This window comes from Aethalodelphis obliquidens, unplaced genomic scaffold (genome assembly GCF_003676395.1).
Source record: "Aethalodelphis obliquidens isolate GAN/ISIS:26980383/991018 unplaced genomic scaffold, ASM367639v1 scaffold2, whole genome shotgun sequence".
Taxonomy (NCBI): Eukaryota; Metazoa; Chordata; class Mammalia; order Artiodactyla; family Delphinidae; genus Aethalodelphis; species Aethalodelphis obliquidens.
In genome coordinates, this window is record NW_020837946.1 from 38,710,951 (window position 1) to 38,734,653 (window position 23,703).

At 39.7% G+C, this 23,703-nt stretch overlaps 1 protein-coding gene across 2 annotated transcripts in view; it reads left to right on the forward strand.

Moving 5' to 3' along the window:
- Positions 1-2,720: 2,720 nt before the first annotated feature.
- The window catches only part of STK17B (serine/threonine kinase 17b), a 41,831-nt gene continuing 20,848 nt past the window's right edge, over positions 2,721-23,703 (forward strand). The window contains exons 1-3 of one of the 2 annotated variants that reach the window (XM_027125370.1): positions 2,721-2,828; positions 3,073-3,205; positions 6,027-6,146. The gene's annotated coding sequence lies outside the window, so the exon portion shown is untranslated. Of the gene's footprint in view, positions 2,829-3,072; positions 3,206-6,026; positions 6,147-15,215; positions 15,430-23,703 lie in introns of those variants that run through there. The other variant, XM_027125362.1, reaches the window with a different exon arrangement.

The window sequence follows — 23,703 nt, forward strand, 5'->3', positions numbered from 1 at the left end:
GGTGCTTTGTGACCAGCTAGAAGGATGGGATAGGGAGGGAGGGAGGGAGACGCAAGAGGGAAGAGATATGGGGATGTATGTATATGTATAACTGATTCACTTTGTTATAAAGCAGAAACTAACACACCATTGTAAAACAATTATACTCCAATAAAAACGTTTTATATATATATATATGTATATATTTTGGCAAAAAAAAAAATAGTGGTAGCATTGGGAATATTGACATAGACAAAGTGCAAAGAACCTCTAGTGGGCTAGTAATGTCCTGTTTCTTTATCTGGATGGTGGTTTCAGGATGTATACATATTTAGATTTTATCAAGCTGTACACTTAAAATAGGATCAATTCTTGTATGTAAGTTATAGGCCAATAAAAAAAGAAACTTTTTTTTGAATTTTTGAATGTTATTTATTTTTTATACAGCAGGTTCTTATTAGTTATCTATTTTATACATATTAGTGTATACATGTCAATCCCAATCTCCCAATTCATCACACCACCACCCCTCCCCCGCCAGTTTCCCCCCTTGGTGTCCATACATTTGTTCTCTACATCTGTATCTCTAAGAAACGTTTTAAAGAAAGTGAATTTGCTTAAAATAAAAAGTATCATCTTTGACATATGCCAATCTAGCTCCATATTCTGTCTCTGCCACTTACTTGTTGCATGACCTTGGGCAACCTCACCAGTCTGAGTCTCACCTTTTTCTTTTGTAAAATAGAAATAATTCTTTTTTCATACAGTGCTTTTATGTTAAATGAGATAATGTGTTTCTAGCACATTGCTTTGCATTTGGTAATGCTTAGTATATCGATTTCCCTTTCCCCTCTCTCCTGGTGGACTGGCCTCACAGTTCCTGTGTATTGTCCTTGGGAAGACACCAGCTTCCAGGCCTATTTGTAGGGAAAGGATGACTGACCCACCCTAGCCCCCAAAGTTATCCAGCCTTCCCTGGATCAGATTGCCAACTCACCTATTCCTCCGATCTTTGGAAACTCTTCTGGGAATGATTCACTTTGTCCATCCATCCATCCATCATCCATCCATCCATTCATCCAATCAACATTTATTGAATTGCTACTATGTGTCAGGCATCACTATAGGTGCTGGAGAAACCCTGCTGAATACAGCAGACATGATTCCTGTCTGTGGAGAGTTTACAATCTAATGGGGAAGACAGGTAGTAAGAAATAAATCCATAATTATTAATTATGATAAAAAGTGCTAAAAGAACCGGGCGCAGCGATGGACAGGTGAGAAGTCGAGGTGGAAGAGCAGCCACTCACGGAAAGATCAGAGGGAAAACTCCTGCAGTATCCTATCATTGAAGTCTTATAACATCCCAGATAATTACAGAGTATACGTAAAAGACATAATCACCACCAAAGACAGCCTTCTCACATAGGAACGCTTGTTGTAACGTCTATTCTGCTTCTCAGAAGAGTTTTTTGCATACTTCCTGTTCCTTAGAAGTTGGACCGCGAGGTAAGTAGCTTTTCGCTGTAGTAATACAAACTCATTATTTTGTAAGCTGTTATACAATAGAATTATTTATTCTGACTTTTCCTAATGAACTCTGTTGTACCTCCAGGCAACCAAAGAATGGATGATTGTAAATGTCTCTTTATAAAAGTTATTCCAGCCAATAAAGAAAGAAGGAAAAATGAAATTAAAATATTAAAAAAACTCATTTGTATAATGAGTTACGGAGATGGGACACAAAGAGAAATAAAAAAATAAGAACAAGTAACCTACTACTTAGGATGTAGTGCAGTATACTGAGAAAGACATGGGATCTGTCGTCTGAGTTCAAATTTTGTCTCCGCTTCTAGCTGTATGATTTCAAGCAGGTCACTCAGCTTCTCTGAGCCTGAGTTTCCTCATATGAGAAACAAGAAGAATAATGGCGACTTCAAGGCAGGTTTTAAGAGTTCAATGAAATGACATATGCAGAGGATCTTGCACGAAAAACGTATTGCCATGCTTTATTTAGCACATTCCTGTCCTTTCGCTACAAAACTTAAATCCTTTGTATTTATGTAGTCTCACTACAGAAATGTCAACTTCTAAAAGCAGGTACATTCCTTTCTCTTAAATTTCTTTGTCAAACCTTGGCTATTGGTTTGGAATTCTCAGTTCTGTGCTAAATCTTATTACTTCAGGTGGTAAATCATTCCTGACTTTCCTAATTCTCACCCAAAATGGCCTCAAGCAATCCAGGGAATGAGCATGGTCTGGCCGGTTGGCGAGAAGTGAATGCTAAGTTTTGGGGTGATAACAGGGCTCCTGGTGCTGTACGTAGCCGCAGGTAAGCTACCCAAGGGGCTCAGCCTGCCTTGCCATCCGGCCTTTGGGTACTCCTTTCCTCCCCAATATCCATGGTTGCTCAATCGTAGGGCTTCCTATAATGTTTCAGAAAAGGGTGGGGAGGGGAGAGGAGTGAAAAACGGTCAGATGATTTCGCTCTCTGGATAATCCTCTCTCTTAGCGGTGGCCCAGATGGTCTGCAGTCTGCAGTTCTAGACTGAGCCTTCACCTCAGTTGGGAAAGTCACTCTCGGAGTCTAGTTCCTCATTTGTAACATGGGACAGTTCTAGCCTTGCTTACAGTAAACGCAGGACTGTTGAGGCTCAGACAGAATGTTGCATGTGAAAGCTCTATATTCACTCTAAAATGCTGTCCGGATTTCAGGTGCTGTTAATATTAGCCTATCCTGTGTCACATTCACATGCATGGCTGGCCAAGAAGCTTCTTACACCTGCTCAAGACGGAGCTGCTAGAAGGGGATTTTTCTAGGTCACTGAGTAATGGAAATTGTCTCAAAGGTACCGCCTACTTTTACTTTGAAACAGCAACCTTCTCGAGACAGGCTTTTAATAGTGAGAAGAACTCAAGGCTTGGAAGATTAAAAGAGAGTTAAAAACTATACAAAACTAGTCTATTCTGATACATTGTGTAATTTATTGGGGCAAATATAAAGGTGCTGTTGGCCTAAGTTAAACTGAGCAAGTCTCATTGAGGTAATGGGAACTGATCAAATCTTTATTTTCTGCTATTTCCTGTTCTTAGCAAGTGGAGAAAAAGATGCCCTGGGTGAGAGACAGGAAAAAATGAAGACAAATGAGTTCATGTCTATGCAGCTTCTCTCAAATACACCAAGATAATCATCTGCAAAGTGCTCAAAAACCTCATATTTTAAAAGGTGCACCCCTAAATTAAGCTTGCAAGAATACGTTATTATTGGTTATAATGTGTGCCTGTTTTTCAGTTCCTCAACCTGTTCTCAGAGTGGGGTGTCACATATATTTTTACCCAAGACTTGGACATTTTGCTCAGAGGGTGATTTGCTCAGAGTGGGTGTATGCTATTCTGTTGACTTCTCCTGTAAACAGACCTTTCCTCTGAGAAGTTAAATGTGGAGATATCCAGATCCAGGAACCCCTACACTCACACCTGGAAAATCAAACGCATAAGAGGGAAAAAGCAATGGGTTACTTCCCTCGTATGTTTTCCCTAAATTATTTTGAGACACTACTTCAAAGGATCCTTAATCTGAGGTAGTATTTCAATTGTAGAAGAAGATGCTTTTTCTAGTCAAAATTAATTTAAGCCCCTCATAATCTGAGTTAGCATAAAACTGGGAAGATCTGTAGGGCCTAACTTGGCCTCATACTTTTCACTTTTGAAATCTAGCAAGAAAGTGAGCAGCATAAAAATACTTTAAGATTTGCTTGCAAAATTATAAAAGGCAGAACTATTCCAGGCCCTAGGAGCTCAAACAGAAAAGCATTATATTTTATATATCACATTAAATAATAATGAAAAGTAACCTAATAGGAACCAGTTTCAAAATCCTTTCTGGATAATTTGGTACATTTGAAATCTAGTGTGCTTTTTTTGCCCGTTTTAAGCACTCTATAAAACAAGATACTCTCAAATGTGTTAGAGCATTTCTGTTTTGATTGGCTCAGAATGGCTGGCGGGCCTTGAAATTACTTATAATGAGCTAAGCACATGGCATGGCATCATAAGTCATTCTCTTCAGATCCTCTTGACTGCTTTATAGAAATTGCATAACTGGGAAGTAACACATGAAAATCTTACACTCTGCCGGTTGAAAGTTGGATCACAATTCCAAAATGTCGGTAAAAGTTTAGAGCTAGAGAAGGCCAACATTTTTTTCATCTTTCAAAATGTTAAACATTTAAATTTATTTATGTAGTTGCTTGTTTTCTATAGTAGATAAAGCAAAGGGTAAGTTTAGTTTGCTTTTTCTTTCCTTTAATTAACCTTGGATGATTTGTGCGATTTCAGAAAGACTGATGTTAAAAGAGGTCAAGATATATAACTACAGAAGTTAACTAAGAAATCAATTTTTGGTAGGATAGTCAGAGTTATTAATTGCAAGCAATTAAGCATCTCTGGATGATTAAAGCTGAAAAGGAACGTTATTTAAAGGATACTGTGCAGCTCAAAGAACAGAGATCCAGGCTGGAAATCCAGGGTCAGGACAAGATAACCGTGAATAATATCCAGATTCACATATGTGGATTGTTCAGGTGAAGATACCACTGCTGCCCAAATACAGGATTGTACACTGCAATCTGTGCTGTCGACACAACTAACAGTGGACAAACAAGGTGCCGTTAGAACTACAGCTTATAGGACCTGATCTCCTTGCCACTTCTGCTTCTGTGATAAACCTGTTCCTGGCCCCAGTCTCACTTTCTCCATGTTCCAAGGCTCAAGTGCGTTCAGGTGGTTGATAGGACCTCAGGTAACTGCTCCTGCCCTAGCTGCAAGGCATAAGGCTGGGAACATGAGTATTTGGCATATTCATTCCCATAGACTCCAAAGGTGAGGAATTCTCAAAACACTGGAGGGGTTAGGATACAAGGTGACCATAGAATGACAATTGTCTCAAAGCTGAAAGAGCAAACTGGTCACTATGATTAGTATAGTAGTTCTCAATCTTTCCAGTTCTCAAAACTTTCTACACTCAAAAATTACTAAGGATCTCAAAGAATTTTTGCTTGTGTAGGTTGTATCTATCAATATTTACCATATTAGAAATTAAAAGAGGAATTTTAAAAATATTTATTAGTTTATTTTAAATAATAATTACACCTTAATAATAACAACAGTTACATGTTAACATAAATGACATGTTTTATGAAAATAGCTATACTATCCAAAACAAAAGAAAATAATAAGGGCAGTATTGTTTTACATGTTTGCAATCTGTTTAATTTCTGGCTTAATAGAAAGCAGTTGGATTCTCATATCTGCTTCTACATTAATCTTCTGTAATATCACACATTCTGTCATATCTGGAAAACTGAATCATACACTTGTGAGAGAATAAGAGTGAAAAGGGTAAATATCATCTTAGTGTTATTATGAAAATAGTTTCAACTTTGGAGAATCCCTAAAAAGGTGTTGGGGTCTCCCTACCACAGCTTGAGAATTGCTAGACAAAAGATTTACTTTGTGGTTGTAATTAGATGATATATATTATACTGAAACACACAATTCTCTGGATCTTCTTCTACATCCTGTCACATATATTTTTACCCAAGACTTGGACATTTTGCTCAGAGGGTGACAGGATTCAGCCTATATCAAATTACTATTATGATGATATTTTGAATAGACTGCAAAAATAATAGTGGGAATGTATTTTGGTTATTTTTTGGAGTTTTGTCCTCTCCTTTGATCTCAAAGCTTATTACCAACTCTAATATCTGATTCTATAGTTCCCTAATTTTGGATATTGTAAGCAATGATAGACTCATTTACTTGTTTTAAACAACCTTGTTATTTTTCAACAGTTTTAGATTTACAGAATCATTGCAATGGTAATCCATAGAGTACCCCACAACCAGTTTCCCCTATTAGTGTCTTACACTAGTAGGGTACATTTGTCATAAATAGTGATTTATATTAATTCATTATTGTTAACTAAAGTTCATAATTTATTCAGATTTCCTTAGCTTTTGTTTAATGTCATTTTTCTGTTCCAGGGTCCCATCTAGGACACCACATTATGTTTAGTCATCATGCCACCGTATGCTCCACTTGGTTGTGACAGTTTCTCAGACTTCCCTCGTTTTTGACGACCTTGACAGTTTTGAGAAGTACAGGTCAGGTATTTTGTAGGATGTCTCTCAACTGGGATTTGTCTGATGTTTTTCTCATGGTTGAAATGGGGTTATGGGATTTGGGGGAGGAAGACCACAGAGGCCAAGTGTCATTTTTTTTTTTTTTTTTGCGGTACGCGGGCCTCTCACTGTTGTGGCCTCTCCCGTTGCGGAGCACAGGCTCCGGACGCGCAGGCTCAGCGGCCATGGCTCACGGGCCCAGCCGCTCCGCGGCATGTGGGATCTTCCCGGACCGGGGCACGAACCCGTGTCCCCTGCATCGGCAGGCGGACTCTCAACCACTGTGCCACCAGGGAAGCCCGGTCTTGGTTTTTAATATCTTCCTCCAATAAAAGGAAACAAAGCTCCTTGGAGAAATTGATGCTTCTAGGACTGGGGCAGGAAACAGACAGATGAGCCTGGAACATTGTGTAGTGTCAGAAAGAAGGAAGTGCAAACAAACAAACAAAATGGCCACACGATGATGGGGGTATGTCAAAGGGACTCAGGAGCCAACTGTACCAGACCCCAATGGCCAAAGCTGGGACAATTTGAGCTACACAATAAATAAAGTACTATTGGCTTATATCCCAAAGTATAAAATAAATATCCATGAGTACGTACAGATAAATGTAAATGATTGAATAAATAAATGGGAAAGAATAGACAATTCTCCCATGCAGAAGAATAATATGAATAATTTATGTAGCCACTCCACCCTCAAGTTGGTGGAGCCTAACTCCCCACTTCCTAAGTGCGGGCTGTGCATAGTGACTTTCCTCCAAAGAGCACAATATGGAAATGGAGGAGAAAAAGAGTAACTTTACGGTGAAGACCCTGACATATAGTACGTCAATCAGGTGATCAAAGTTAACATTAGTCATAAGTCATTTTGATAATAGGTACCCATAATATGATGTAATGAGAATGACACTTGTAATAAGAATGACACTTGGGGGCTTCCCTGGTGGCACAGTGGTTGAGAGTCTGCCTGCCGATGCAGGGGACACGGGTTCGTGCCCCGGTCTGGGAAGATCCCACATGCCACGGAGCGGCTGGGCCCGTGAGCCATGGCCGCTGAGCCTGCGCGTCCGGAGCCTGTGCTCCGCAACGGGAGAGGCCACAACAGTGAGAGGCCCGCGTACCGCAAAAAAAAAAAAAAACAAAAAAACAAGACCTGAGTGATAGATGTGCTTATTGGGGTGTCATTGCTATTCCGTGCTCTCAGCTGACAGAGCAAGGAGATGTGTATGTATATTAACCCATACACGCACAGATATCTATAAAGAAATCTATATGTAAACATCTGCATTTATTAAACTAAACATTAGTTCATACCAACATCTCTAATCCATTGCCACATGGTTCATTCTACCCCCCAACTTCCTCTTGCGTTTGTTATCTATTTGTAAAGTTATTTTAACAGTGGAGAAATTTTGTAATGGTAGGTATGAGAGAAACAAAAGGATGAAAAGAGCAGGAACTCCAGCGACTAAGAAGAATTAAACATCCAAGAGCCTGTTCTCTATTGTTCACAGCTACAGTTTTTAAATATCCATAGTAAAAAGCCTTATAGAGAGTAAGCTTAACTCTTGTTAGTACTCTACTAGTAACTCAGGTTACAGTGGGAAAGTATATAACTTCCCTGTCTCTTCATTTTCTTATCTTCAAAGTGGGCACTTTACTCACAGGAGTGTGAGGATTAAATGTTAACACAACCAGCAAATTTAGAACAGGGCCAGGATCAGTATTTATGGCCTATTGTTACTATGTACCCTAAGGGGTAAGTATATTATTATTTATATTTTACAGATGAAAAAACAGAGGCATAGAGATATTATAACCTGCTCAAAATCTCACAGCTAGTAAATTTCAGGCCCACTCTCTCATAAACTATGCCCTTTAAAGAGTTTCTGAACAGCTCTACACTTATATCTCTTTCTTCTTTAAATGAAGTTATAACGTGCTACTCTATAAATCTAAAGGGAAGGCTAACTACTGAAAAGACGCAAGGATGCTTTAAATATTCTTGATGTCTCTAACTCAAATCTATTGCCACATGGATCATTCTAGCCCCTTCCTCCTGCATTTTTTATATACTTGTTGTATACGCAGTGATCATCATTATCATTTCCTACATTACCACCACTTTCATGCCATGAAAGGACTCAACTAGTGGAGTAGATTGGCCTTCTCAATACTCATGCTGTCAACCTAAGCCACTTGAGGCAAAGGTCACCCAAGAAGGGAGTTAAAAGTTAGCTCTGCCTTATCTATACCTGTGACTGCTTGTTGTAAGAAGACTCACTTAGTGAAGGTTTCCTGGAAGCTTTATTACTTCTTACCTGCCATGTGCTCTGGGGAATGTGACACCAGGTCATGATTCATGGAATTTGCAGTTGGTAAAGGAAGTGTCTTAGAGGTGAAAAGGGAGGAGATTTGATGGGGAGAACTAGTAGACATTTATCTACTCAAATCAAATACATGACAATTTTACACCTTTCCTTATTTATTTGCTCCACTCCATATCTACTCCCCTTTAAACACTATGACTCTAATTCTTTTATCATACATAGCCCTGGACATCACTATTTGTTGACCTTACAGTTTCATTATGAGCCTGGGTGCCACCGCCAGGTAGATTCTGAAGGGGGAAGCAGCCACCTCCCTCTCCCCTTTCCTTACCACCATTTCCCCCCCAATTATGTCTCTTAGCATCCATTATAAGATTTGAGGGAAATCATAAGCATATTATAAATTCATTTGACAAATATTCATTTAGGACCTACTATGTCTCAGGGATTTTGCTAGTCACGAGGTGTGGTATTGAGCCCGAGAGCTACACATAGTCCTCCTCAGGGAGCCCACAGACCACTGGAAAATAACATCAGCTTGTATGAACGGAGGACTTACTCTTGTCAGGCACTGGGCTCCGTATGCACTATCACACTGAAATCTCACAGAGGAAGCTATTACTATTATCCTCATTCTACAAAGGAGGAAACTGAGGATTGCCCAAAGTCACACAACTAGGAATGGGTGGAACTGGGACTGGAGTGCAGGTCTGTCTGATGTCACACACTTAACCACACATCCATCCTTTCTCTCTCTCTCTCTCTCTCTCTCTCTCTCTCTCTCTCACACACACACACACACACACACACACACACACACACACACACACCTCTCAGGAAGCAGGACCTCAGAGCTTGGTGTGTCTGTAGCTGGAGAATAGTAGCTCTTTTCCAACTTTGCTGAAGTTTCTACTGAATACTTTGATTTGCAAATATAAAGAATTCTCTGAAGCACAACCTTAAACAAATTGTGGTAGACAGCTGGGAGAGGACAGCTGCAGACAGAAAAATGTGGCCGGATGCTCTGTGGGCGGGGGAGGGGGGGATGTGCAGTGAGGCAGCTCCAAGGAGAGGAAGCAGTGACGGGTGGAGGTAAGAGGGACTGACAGATGAGACTACCTGGACCGCAGACCACAGTGGAAGGAGGCTTAAATATTCTAGAATGCACTGTCTTTATCAGGTTATGCAAATACAACTAGGATATAAGTATGTTTTTCTTTGCCTGTATCATTCAAGTGACTATTCAAATAAATTTAAAAATCTTTTTCTTTTTTCCTGAAGTATGTCTGATGTAATGAGGTGGAAAGACCTCAGGATTAAAAATCAGGAGACCTAAATTCTTGTCCAGATATGCACCAGTAGTTCAGTTGTGTGATCTTCTGCAAGTCCCTTAACTTCGCCCATTGTAGGTTTTCCTCCTAATATAAGAGAATTAATCTACTGAACCTTAAGGATTTTTGAAGTTCCAAACTCTTCTGATGCCATGATTTACCGAGAACCTACACTGTGTCTAGTACTGCATTAAACAATTCGAGGTTTAGAGGCAATTAGAAGGCATATTTCTAGCCCTCTGGACCTGTGCTGTCCAATACAGTAGCCACCAGCCATGTGTGGCTGTGGAGCACTTGAAATGTCATGTGACTGAACTATAATTTTATGTCATTTAAATTAAACTTGAATTCAGAAACTAATACTGTATTCAGTTATTGAAAACCTTTATGTTTGAAACAATGTAGGGATATGAATCTTTTCTCAACAAATTTTGTACAGTCTAAATACAGATTAAGTGTTTCTGATGAAAATTTAGCATCTGAATTGGGATGTGTTGTACATGTAAAATACACCAGATTTAAGACAATATTAAAAAAGAATGTAAAATATCTCATGAATAATTTCTTATTGATTGCATGTTGAAATGACAATATTTTGGACATATGGGGTTAAGTAAAATATATTATTAAAATTAATTTAATCTGTTTTTACTTTTTTAAATGTGATTATGAGGACATATAAAATGATATACATGGTAGACTTCCCTGGCGGTCCAGTGGTTGACTCCGCGCTTCCACTGCAGGGGGCGAGGGTTAGATCCCTGGTCGGGGACCTAAGATCCTGCATGCTGCGCGGCATGGCCAATATGAAAAAGTAAAATGACATATGTGGCTTGCATGATATTTCTTTTCTTTTTTTCTGGCATCACTGCATGCTTTGGTGCTTTGGAGAAAGTAACAGTGTCACCTTTTGAGGAAGACATTTGTACCAGTCTGAGTCATTATTCTTGTCGGGAAAGACTTGCCCTAATTACCTTTGCTAATAGGGCGTGTTTGAAGAGAGCCAGGGGATGTGAGGTCTCTGTGGTCCCCAATGCTTCCAAACTTGGGCTGCTGTAGGCACCATGGATAAATGTACCATGACTTACCCATCTGAGTACACTCGGCACTCCTACCTCCAGAGAGGGGATCTTTTTGGACTAGCCTGTCTCCACTCAGCATGAGTACCCCTGTTGGGTGGAGGTTTGAGTCAAGTGCCTTCAGAGGCTGTTCCTGCCGCCACTCTAGCCCACACCCCGGCCAACCCGAGTCTGGCTGCCGTTAGTCTGGCCACAAATTTCTGGTTTATTCAATTGGAGATAGTGCTACCTGGAGATAGTAGTACTTGTTTTGCTCTTTCCACATGGATTGAATTGTAGGATCTTGACACAAAAATAACAGGTAAGGCTTTCTTCAGAAGGAGCATGTGTCAAGGGCAGGAGTTTTGAATTTGGGGTCTTTTCCTCTGTTTAAAATTCTGCCCCCCTCTCTGCATCTGTAGGGAGTAAATGTATGATCAAGGAGGACCAACTTCTCTGGTCAGTGTGTGGTCAGCATGTGGTGGCTGACCTGGTGCGATTGGGAATGGTCGTTTTCCCTGGAGAGAATGTGGTGAGTATGGTGGCATGATCAGAAAGGACCAGCATCCCTGGTCACTGATGGGGATTCACTTGGATTGACTGAGGAGCACCACTGTATTAGTTTGCTAGGGCTGCCATAACAAATACCATAGACTGGGTGGCTTAAACAATAGACATTTATTTTCTCACAGTTCTGGAGGTCAGAATTCCAAGATCAAGGTGTCGGCAGTTTTAGTTTCTCCTGAGGCCTCTCCTCTTGTCTTCCAGATGACCACTTTCTCACTGTGTCCTCACATGGTCATCCTTTAGTCTGTGTTGTCTGTGTCATAATCCCTTTTTTTAAAATTATTTTCTAAATTGAGGTATAATTGACATATAACATTAGTTTCAGGTGTACAACATAAGATTTGATATTTGTATATATTGCAAAATGATCACCACAGTAAGTGTAGTTAACATCTGCCACCTTACATAGTTACAAAAAAATATTTTTTTCTAGTGATGGGAACTTTTAAGACCTACTCTCTTAGCAACTTTCAAATATGCAATACAGTGTTGTTAACTATAGTCACCGTGCTGTACATTACATGCCCATGACTTATTTATTTTGTAACTAGAAGTTTATACCTTTTGACCCCCTTCACCCATTTCTCCCATTCTCCATCCCCTGCCTCTGGCAACGATCAGTCTGTTTTCTGTATCTATAAGCTGGGTGTGTGAGTGTGTGGGTATGTGAGTGTGTGACTGTGTATTGTTTTGTATTTAATTCTATGTATAAGTGAGATGATACAGTATTTTTCTTTGTCTTTCTGACTTATTTCACTTAGCATGATGCCCTCGAGGTCCACCTATATTGGATAAATGGCAAGATTTCATCCTTTTTATGTCTGAATCATATTCCATTGCATATACATACAACATTATCTATTCATCAATCTATGGACATTTAGGTTGTTTCCATATTTTGGCTATTGTAAATAATGCTGCAATGAACATGGAGGCACATATATCTTTTCCAGTTAATGTTTTCATTTTCTTCAGATAAATACCCAGAAGTGGAATTTCTGGATCATAAGGCAGTTCTATCTTTAATTTTGGGGGGAAACTCCATATTGTTTTCCATAGTGGCTTCACCAATTTACATTCCCACCAACAGTGCAAAAGTGTTCCTTTTTCTCCCCATTCTCGCCAACACTTGTAATTTCTTGTCTTTTTGATAATAAGCATTCTGACAAGTGAGAGGTGATATCTCATTATGGTTTTGATTTGCATTTCCCTGATGATTAGTGATGTTGAGTGTTTTTTTCAAGTACATGTTGGCTATCTGTATATCTTCTTTGGAAAAATGTCTATTCAGATCTTCTGCCCATTTTTTAATCGGATTGGTTTTTTTACTGTTGAGTTGTGTGAGTTCTTTATGTATTTTGGATATTAACCCCTTACCAGATATATGATTTGAAAACATTTTCTCCCATTCAGTAGGCTGCCTTTTCATTTTCCTGATGGTGTAATCTTTTTGTCTCTGATTAGGGCCCAACTATACAATTTTATTTTACTTTAATTCTCTTTAAAGGCCCTGTCCCCAAATACAGTCATTTTCTGAGGTACTGGGTATTAGGACCTCAGTGTATCAGTTTGGTGGAAACATATTCAGCCCATAACAACCACCATCTCTGGTCAGTATGTGGCATTCAAGGATCAATTTAATGAACTGTGCAGTCAGAGGCAATGACTACAGAATGACCATTAGGTCACATGGGGATTTCCCACTCAAGGGAAGGAGAGCAAGAACATGCACCTTTGACACGGCTATGAATGACTTTAGGTAAATGAGGTCGGATGAAGGGATGTGCTGACTCCTGAATGTTACTGCAAGGTCACAGATGGTACAGTCTCCTCCTCGGCACCAGGAGTTCCTCGTTACTTGAACCACAGTGCCTGAGACCAAGTAAGTAGCTGAGCTAAATCCTAGCTGGCAAATCTGACATCAGGCACAAGGGTTAACAATCTATTTAGGGGCATAAGAGAAACACAGGGAACAAGTATAAGCCCTGCACCTAGGGACAGAGGGAAAAGAGGTGATCGGGCTGGGAGTGGAAAGTAGAAATCAGCAAAGATTTGTGATTTCTGGAGGGGGTAACTTCTTCAAGTTGGAAATTGATGAACAGGTGCTGATGAAGAGGATGGTGAAAAGTTGGAGCCTAGGCAGAGGCAGGAGAAAACAAGACATGAAAAGGCCTATCAGCCCAGCAGGATGATTGGTTAGAGCAGAGGACCTGTGACCACACGGAGGGTTGGTTTAAGGCAGTGACGGGAGAGAGAAAGGTCTGCATCTAGGTGTGAAGTGATGTGGTTACATGGGATTAGAGACAGAAGGGAAGATAGACTGAGTGTGAGGAGATTGCTAAGAGCTGGCTATTGATCAAGTGTTGATACTCAGGAGGTCCAGAGTTAAACACACACGCGCGCGTGCACGGGCAAAACAGAAATCACCGCGCCATGCTGCGGTTGTGAGATTTCCGGAGGTTACTGGTTCCAGTGCTGGTGCTGAGACTTCTAGGAACCACCCTTGTGTTCATAAAAGAAAAGATGGGGACAGTCTCACTGTTTGTGGATTCTTAGATAATAATAGCTGAAAAGTCCATTTCAGCATGCAGGGTTTTTTTCCCCTCCATCTTAACTTGTCAGTCCAATTGTTAGCAACAAGAAATGAGATGGATGGAAGCAATACTCTGCAAGTGACAAGGTTTAGGGACTAGACACATTAAACCGGGATGAGTTAGTTAAGTAACAGCAAGGAGACGAGTAGATGACTGTGAGGCATTTTAAGCACTTATCTTGGGAAGCATACAGTACGGAAGAGCAAATGGACGGCTTGATGACAATTTGCTCAGCTTACTGGGATAGAACAAGAAAATCTCCTCTTTAAATGCTGACTGAGTGTTGAAGTCTTTTCAAGGAGAACGATTCCCCTCCCAACATATTTTCTCAATAGTCTTCTACAATTACTGTAAATATACTTTGCAACCAACCCTAGATTATATAAAACCAACAAAAATCCCGCAGTTGTGTCTTGCACAGGACTTTCAGATTCTTCATTCTCTCGAAGAGAGAACAGATCCTGAGTAGCTTGCTGAGGAGCTTTCATCTTTTCCCTTAGTACCCTATATGCAAAAACAGCAATTCATCTTATTTGGACTCTCTTTTCACTGCCTTCAACCATGCCTCAGAAGAACTCAGTTCGCTGGAGCGGACTTTAGCGGTGGGGCCCAAGTTCCATAAATCCCCCAGCGATGCTGATGCTTGCCAAGTTCGAGCAAACTGGACTCTCCACTGGCCGAGTGTGTTCAGGTGATAAGGAAGACGACCGGGAAGAGTCAGAAAACAGGCACAGAAGTTTGGGAATGAGTCAGAAGCAGCGACTAACTTTCCTTCTTCCCTCTCCCCAGTCTGAGATATTCACGCCGCGTGGACTGCCACTCTGAAGGCCGGGATGCACTGGGTCGGAGTTACAGCCCCGTGCGCGGTCAGGTTGGCGCCCTACTCACTCCTTTCTCGCAGCAATTACGAGAGCGCGCCCCACCTGCTCTGCAGCTCCGCCCAGCTTCCGACCGCCGGGCGGCGGCCGCACCCCCTCACCACTGAGCCCCGCCTCGCAGCACGCGCCGCTGGCTGGCGCCCCGCCCTCTCCTCACGTGACAGCCCCGCCCTCCATGCGCGCTCGGATTGGCTCTCGCGACTGAGGGGGTGGGTTCTAGCCTACAGCTCTGCCCCGCAACGCGGCTGCAGTTTTCAAACCTCAACTGTAACCTTCCGTCACCGTCTTCGCCGCCGTAGCCGGGAGCCACCTCACGGGGAGGTCAGGTCACAACTGTTGGCCGTTGTCCAGAAGAGTAAAAGTGGGTCCTGCCACGCTTGGAGCTACCCGGCACCTCACGGAGCTAGAGCTGGAGAACGCGTCTTGTCGTGCCCACCTGCGTGGGGCGGGACTGGAGCCCCCTTGGAGGGGGCAGCATCGGGAGAACCTGCTGCTGCCTGAGCGGTCAGTGTCTTCCGCCTCCCGCGTCCGCGGTCCTGCCGGGTGGACTGGGGGTTGCGACTCCAAACCCCTGAACCAGCCCCCTTTACCCGTGGAACAGAGACCCAGAACGTGGGAGGGGTCCCGAGGAGGGATCCAGGCGGTGTGGGCGGATCCGGGGTCCCCTCTGACCCCTGGCCTGGGGAAGATGGGCTCAGACACCGCCGCCCCTAGGTGGCCCGACTGCTCCGAATCCCTCGCCGCATATCGGCTGGAGTCCTGCTTCCCTGGTTCCCTCGGGTTCGGCGCTGGGAGCGGCGGCTGGTCCTCCCAGTACCCTTCTCAGCGCGGGGAGCGCGCGCGCGCGCTCGTGTGTGTGTGTGTCTGTCTGTCTGACTGTGTGCGCGCCGTCGCCTGGCTGGCACGGACTCTCCCTGGGTCGCGTCCCGTGGGGGCCCCCTTCGCGACCGGCTCGATCGCGTCCCTTCCACGTCGCGTCAACGTGGTCCCTTCAGGTCCCTGCCGAGTTTACAGCTGTGGTGTAGGCACAGGACGTGTTCACATCTGGACTCATGGACACGTCCTGCTCACAGCTGTCTTTCGTCTGGAGAGAAGTTTGTGCTCATCTTGTGGGGGATTTTCAGTTACTATTGTGAACAGTTTTTTAAAGTCAGTGAATAGAGAAGTCGAGTTGTAGTTGTTTCTGTGATTTCTAGCGATCTGGTTTTATTTTGACGCCATGTAAACCGCAAAGGGTACACGACCCATCCTCAAACTATACAACTACGTGACGGCTACGATTTTGACATTTACCCAGCTCTTTGTTTTGGTGTAGGGAAAAGCTCTTCATTTGAATTCCCTTAGGGGGGCAAGTAGAGACGAAGTTGAAAGAGACTTTATGGGCAGCTGGTAGCTGATGTTCGTTCTTCCGCTGCCTGTGATGGGACTCGAGGCCCTCCAACATCAATTTGCAAATTGAAATTAAGGAAGAGAAAACATTTTAAAGCCACATGCTGATCAGAATTCAATTATATTAGGTCGGTGTGTCACATTCACTGTTTGTTTTGCCAACGTAATGTTTACATCCCTGGTACTGATGATAAGCAGCGATGTTTGATATGGTGTCACCCCCTTAGGTTCTCAAGCCTTTGAGAATGTGCCCTGAGACAGCATGGTCTACTGAGATGATTGGGCAAGTGGCAGCAAATGTAACTTGGCATTTTGAGCCCGGGAGCACAATTTTATTAAAGAAAAAGATGATAAACCTACTTTGTCATTGATTCACCATTTTATAGTTTTATAGTAAACTGTCCAGAAGTAGTTTTCAACAACTTCCAGAATGTTTGTTTTATAAATGTTAAACCACACACCCGTAAAATTGTGTGTTTTTGAAAAAGCTAGTCCATAGAAGCAATGTCCTAGTTTAAGATCTCTCTTCTTCCCCCTTCATCCTCCTCTGAGCAGATGTTCAGTTTTTTAAAGTTTTTCTTATATTTTAATAACTGAAGTTGTTAATAGCTGCTTTATTTTTGAGGTACATATCATACATTTTACATCATTTTTCTAAATTATGGATCTGAAATTGAAGTGAAATGTATTTACATGGCAATATATTCAAGTTTTAAAAGTAAAAATTGTGTTATTGAAGGCCTTTCATTTTTGTGTGTGGACAGAATGGTTGTAGTTTCTCTTGGGCTCATTGAATAGTGAATTACAATTTGGTTAAGATAGAATCAGTTTTTAGGAACGTTGGGACTTGACAAATTGATCACTGTGTCAGCGTATTAACAGCAAAGCTGAGGAAGGTACAGGCATTTTATGGCATGTTTACAATTTTATCTTTAGACTTGCACTGACAGTGTTTTACTGGTGTTAAGTAAACAGTTAAATATGTTTTAAAAGCTTTGTTTTTGAAGCTGTTTGATAATTATAAGAGAGAATTTCCTTATCAAAATTTCCCTGTTTTTCTCTTAGAGACCTAATTTAAAACCCAGGAATCAAGGAAATCAATTGCTGACACTTTCACTTAATCCTAAAATTGTCTTACAGTTGCACGTATGTTATATTGCAGTGCATATTTCCTGTAAAAAAATTGGCAGCTACGTAGGACAGTGCTTCTAGAGGTACTGCTTTTAAAGGATTTTGATTAATTTTTTTAAAAAGAATTCTTTGTGTTCTGTGGGTATTGATTGTGTCAAAGACATTAAGTCATTTATGTACTTACTTTCCACTTTTGAAAACTTTATATGTTTTAGTTATTTTAATTTTCCACAATATTGATGACAAAATTCAATGATTTTTCTAAAGATTTTTTTTTTTAATGTGGACCATTTTTAAAGTGTTTATTGAATTTGTTACAATATTCCTTCTGTTTTACGTTTTTGGGGTTTTTGTTTTTTGGCCCACGAGGCATGTGGGATCTTAGCTCCCAGACTAGGGATTAAACCCACACCCCCAGCATATTGGAAGGTGAAGTCTTAACCACTGGACCGCCAAGGACGTCCCTCAATGGTTTTGTTTTTAAGTATTTTATATTCTATTATAGAGTATTATCAAAGGATATTTCTTTGATAATAGACAAATGTCTATTATCATAATAGACATTAACAGATAATAGACAAATAATTAACAAATGTACTTAGGAATTAAGTCGCATATTTTTATATAAATATGTTGTGACAAATGTAATTTTCAAGACATACTTTGTTCATTTTTTATTTCTTTAATTTATCCTTTTTCCCCCAAATATATTTAACCTTGAACTTCAGTGCCACTTTAAACATCTAAACTAGTCAGTTTCTTTTAATATTTATATGCAATGTGTCGTTGCACCCTGGACCCTTTGCAACTTCTTCAAAAGAGGGAATCGTTATACTTGAAGCATTTAAAAATCTTAATATTAACAGTGAGATGATAGTTTCATCTGTAATCCGAGGATCATATTCCGTTTTGCATTGTAATACTTACTGAATAAACAGTACTTCAGAGATGCTGTAAGTAAACTGCTTTATTTTACAACAGAAACTTAATTTTCCATCTGATGAATGACAAGCACTGTATGTTTGTTGGCCCACTATATTTCCGTTTTCAACATCTTTCCATCCTGGTCCATAATTATAGGGTTTAATTCTTCTTCTGAAGGTAGAAGAGACAGCACCAGGACTTACCTGTCATGGTACAGAATCAGTCCTGGGGTCATTACCTGGGACTTTAGCCCTTGGATAGTATATACTAGATAGACTAGTTAGACTAGAGTCAGTTAGCTGGCTTCCTGTTGTGATTTTCAAAGGATTAAATTCTTGAATTATGCTTTCTATTCAATCTTAATAGAACAAACAAACCTGTTAGTAGAATACATATAAGGAACAGTCTCTTCCTTGAAATTGAAAATCATCATCATCCCTTTCCCTACACAAATAACTTTGCTTCTGATCAATGACTAATTAAAAATGGATCCTTTTACCACACTAGCAGAAAGTTCTTCCTTTATTCTGATGGATTCTAGATAAATAAATCTACAGTTCCTCTGTTTCCTAGGGAAAACTTGGTAGCTATAAATGCTAATGTAGAAAGAAAAAGTTTTTTTCCCCTCTCATCTTGTGCCTTACTTTGCTTTCCATTGCCTTTCAAATTTACTTCATGAAGATCTTGATTTATCAGTCCTTGGCAGGACAAGTGTCTGGATTTCCTGATTGAGGCAGCTCTTAAAATATTGATATTCTTAGCTGAAGTAGGTATAGTATCATGTGGCCACCTAGTTTGGAAAGATAGGTAAATACAAAATAAATGGCCCGTTGGTATTATATTACAATATATGATATTATAATTTTATCCATGTTTCCAGACTATGGCTATCCTGTTTAGAACTGAAGTTCTCTGATAGCAATTTAAAATATTTCTTATTTTATTTAGTCAAATACTGAATTAAGCAGAGATTAGCTGCATTTGAAGCTCCAATATGATAATTTCAAGATGGATCTCAAGTTCTGCTAAACCCTTGAAGATATGAGATGTACCTAAAAATTCTTCTTGCTATATTTCATAATTCTTAAGAATTCAGTTCATCAGACATTTAAAAAAAATTCCTACCAGGTGCCAGACACCGTGCTGGGAGTTTAGGCATGAAAGCAAATGGTTGCAACCCTTCAGACACTAAATATAATTGCAGGCTAACATGTTACATGTTGAGGTAAAGAGGTATGTCAAGGTTCCTCCTATTTGAAGCGTAAAGGACAGGCATTAAAGGCAACCTGTGGGTTTTAGGCAAAGCTTCCTGGGGGAGATGACATTCTTTGTTGAGGTAAGAAGGATGCATACGAAGAGTTTTTGCATTTAAAGAAAGGTAGAAAGGATGTTCAGACAGGAGAGTATAAGAGAGATGTGGAGGCAAAAGATGAGCTACAAGTGTGGCAGGAAATGAAGCTGGTGTGTACCTGGCCTCAAAGGCTTTTGTGTGCATGCTATAAGGACTTGAACTTGTAGCTACTGGGAAGCTAATGCACGGATCAAAGCAGGTAATTTAATTCTCTAGATGTTTTTATTTAGTGTTATATGCTGTATTCTATTTTATAAAACATTTTTATATGATAACCTTGAAATGAATATCGTGATGAATATTTTTTGTTTGTTTGTTTTGTCTTGCGGTACGCGGGCCTCTCAGTGCCGGGGCCCCTCCCGCCGCGGAGCACACGCGCAGGCCCAGCCGCCATGGCTCACGGGCCCAGCCGCTCCGCGGCACGTGGGATCCTCCCGGACCGGGGCACGAACCCGCGTCACCCGCACCGGCAGGCGGACTCCCAACCACTGCGCCACCAGGGAAGCCCGTGATGAATATTTTTAAATAGAGCTATTTATAGGTTTATAGGGACTGTTTTTCTTACTTTTGATCACATCACATTTGCTTTCTCCCTTCAAGTAAATTAAAGGCCCAGATCAAGCCTAACATTTCCTTTTTTCCTTCCTTCACTGATCCATATCTGAATTCTTATTGTGATTATTGTAATGGGAGTTAATAAAAAAAACTTTGCAAATAAACTTGAGGTGCCATTTTTCCTAGTATTGATAGTACTGTGTAATTGGAAGCTTAATTGTCTCTTGCCTTCTTCTATTATCCTCTTACTGTTTTTAGTGCCTGATTGTGTCTATAACTGTGTACCTACTCATGTGTGCGCACACACACACACAAATTTACGTACTAAGTACCTTGAGATTTTTTATTAGTATAGCCTAATAGTGTTATGAGATGCATTTCAAATGGAGTGAGACCTATTGGTAATTTAGAGTCAGTTATAGGTCTGTGAATTATGGTAGAAAACAAGAAAAGGTCTGTGATTGTTGGAGTTCAAGAGGATTCAGTGGGAAATTTAGGAAGATGCAAGGAAAGACAGCTGATTGATAACCTGCTTGTGCCCAAGGATTAAATCTTATATGAAGGGCAGCAAGCTGTTTGTGGAGGGATTGGTGGAAAAAGGTGACATTCTTGCTCCACTATATGCAACATTAGCCAAAGGAGAGGAAATGGAAAAAATATCTAGGCCGTGGCAACTGGTGCAAGTGCAGTAAATAGAAGGAAGCTACACCTAAGTGATGCTATATGGATCCCTAAGGCAGTTTGTAATATAGGTATATTTGCAATAAGTAGATAAGCTTAAAGTTCAACCTTCAGAAATGTGCTTTTCCTTTTTTCTGAGACATGGCTTGTGTTTCCAGCATATTCAGAGACAGAGTAAAATTTATCACAATTCAGAAAATGATTTTTGTACTAACATGTATTTTAAAAACTGCTGATTACCCAACACTGTTTTCAGCTGCATTTATAATCATACAAATATACAGATACCATGGTACATTCATCCATTATGATGACCAACAGTACATGTGAGGGGAGGAAAATTTGTTAGGTAAAAAATTAAATTAAGCCAATGTCTAGAATTAGGAAATACTATTAAGTAGTTTGAGTAATAGGCCCTGTTTTTATTATCACTATTTATTTCAATCCTTTTTTTAAAAAAGGTAAGTTTTTTTTCCTTCTAATATAACTGAATAGGTATTACAAAACTTAATACCTATTAGTATTATATTTTGGATATCACATTTTGGATTTTTTTTTTGGAGGGATCCCGGGATGAATCTGGATTTTCACCAAGTGATATAATAAAGGCATATGTCTTAAGGTTACAAATTATTATTCATTATATAGAATTATAACTGTAACATTAATTCAGAATTTATGAAATTGTTCTTTCTGTGCAGTATTAAACAAGGTATTAATTCTTGCTTAGTATTTACCCTAAATGCTTATATGGTCTTTGCATAAGAACGGACATGTTATTTGGATAATGAATACCATATGCTCTAAATAAATGCAGAGAAAACGTTGAGGCCTTAAAAAACCTGAGCAATAATAGCTGATGAACTTCCAGCCAAGTAACACTTAATGTGTAAAGAGATATGTTTTGCTGTTAAAAATGGGTAAGTTTCTGCGTTTAGAGTCTAGTCATATATATTCAAAGCCATCTTTTTTACCCAAAGGCATTTATTAGTTTTCGTCTATACCTGCTTGGTGTAGATAACTTAAACACAGGAAAATATAAATACTGCCATAATCTCACCACCCAAAGATAACCACTGTTAATATGTTGCCATAGTTTTCCAGTATTTTCCTCTATTTGCTTTTATATTTAACAAAATTATGTAACATATCAAAAATTATATATAACAAATACATATACCTTATATGACAAAATTATACTGTATGTAAAGTTTTGTCTTCCTTTTTTCACTTAGTATTATATGAGTTAAAAATATTCTTTGAAAGCACAATTTTTATTAGGTATATAATATCCTATTTAGGTATATTTAGCCATTTCCCTATTGTTGGACTTTGGGATTCATTCATTCTACAGGCTTTTTATTTTTTTAACTATTATATATCATGCTTCATTAAACATAAGTCTTTGAGTATATCTAAGATCCATATTGATTCTTTTGAAACTTGAGAGCAGAAAATAATTATTTATAAAATATATCTCCATTCTACTAGATTCTTATGAATAGATCACTTTTTAGCTGATATATTACAGTATGAGATAAACATCTTAGATTCTATAATCTAGATGAGGTGAACATCTTAGAATCAAGAGCCTGTACTCTCTCTATATGAGTGAATTTGACATGTTCTTGTGCTCATGTTTCCTAAGGCCTGATTTGGAACCATGTTGGGAATGTAGCCCAATTTGTATCTATAATACAGGTATATCCCTTCTTTCTATGTATAAATGTGGTCATAAGCATGCAAATTCATAGACTTAAATTTAGGGGAAAAAATCTTAAAAGTCCAAAGATGACCTGAAGAAAAAAAGGTTAAGCATAGAAATTGGTAACCGTATTGATTTTTCAGAGAAGAATATGTGACCAATGAAACTGAGTTCCATCAGAGCTAAAAGTATACAAATAGTTCATCAAAACAGAATAAAAAGACAGAATTTAAGAGTTGAGTTTAAGCTAACTTGGGGTGAGAGTTTTGTATGTGGAAATATAGGTACAGCTGTTCAACAATGGCAGAGGATTGTGCGGAGAGTATCTTTCAGTAGAATGGTAACAGTATTTATTGATTGAACAATCATGATGTGCTTTCATGACTAGCACTGTACCAGTGTGATTCTACATGAGTTCATCATATTTTAATTTTTAATATTTAGAGTACTGCCAGATCCATTCCATAATTCATCCATACTTCAGGGGCAGCAGAATTGAAGCTGTCCTCACTAGTAATCAGAGAAATGCAAACTAAACCACAAAACTGTCTGAATGGGGCAAATGTTGGCAAGGAGATGATAAGCTCTCCTACCCAGTGCTAGTGGAATGGAAAGAAGGGACCTACTCTGTGTCTATGTTGCCTTATTTATTTTTAATTTAAACAAAATATGGCAAAGTAATAAGATTGAAAGCCCCAAGTGTTTGTTATATTTGTATCCCTTCCTACACATTTGAAATATTTCTTTCTTTTTTAAAGTAGCTGTATTACTTTGCTAGGCTGCCACAACAAAGTACTGTCCATCAGGTGACTTAAGCAATAGTAATTTATTTTCTTACAATTCTGGAGAGTAGAATTTTGGGATCAAGGTGTCAGCAGGGCTGGTTTCTTGTGGATGGGCTTCTCCCTATGTTTTCACATGATCTTCCCTCTACGTGTTTCTGTATCCTAATCTCATTTTTTTCATAAGGCCACCTGTCCTCTTGGATTAGGGCACACCCTAATGACCTCATTTTAATTTAATTACCCTTTCTCCAAATACA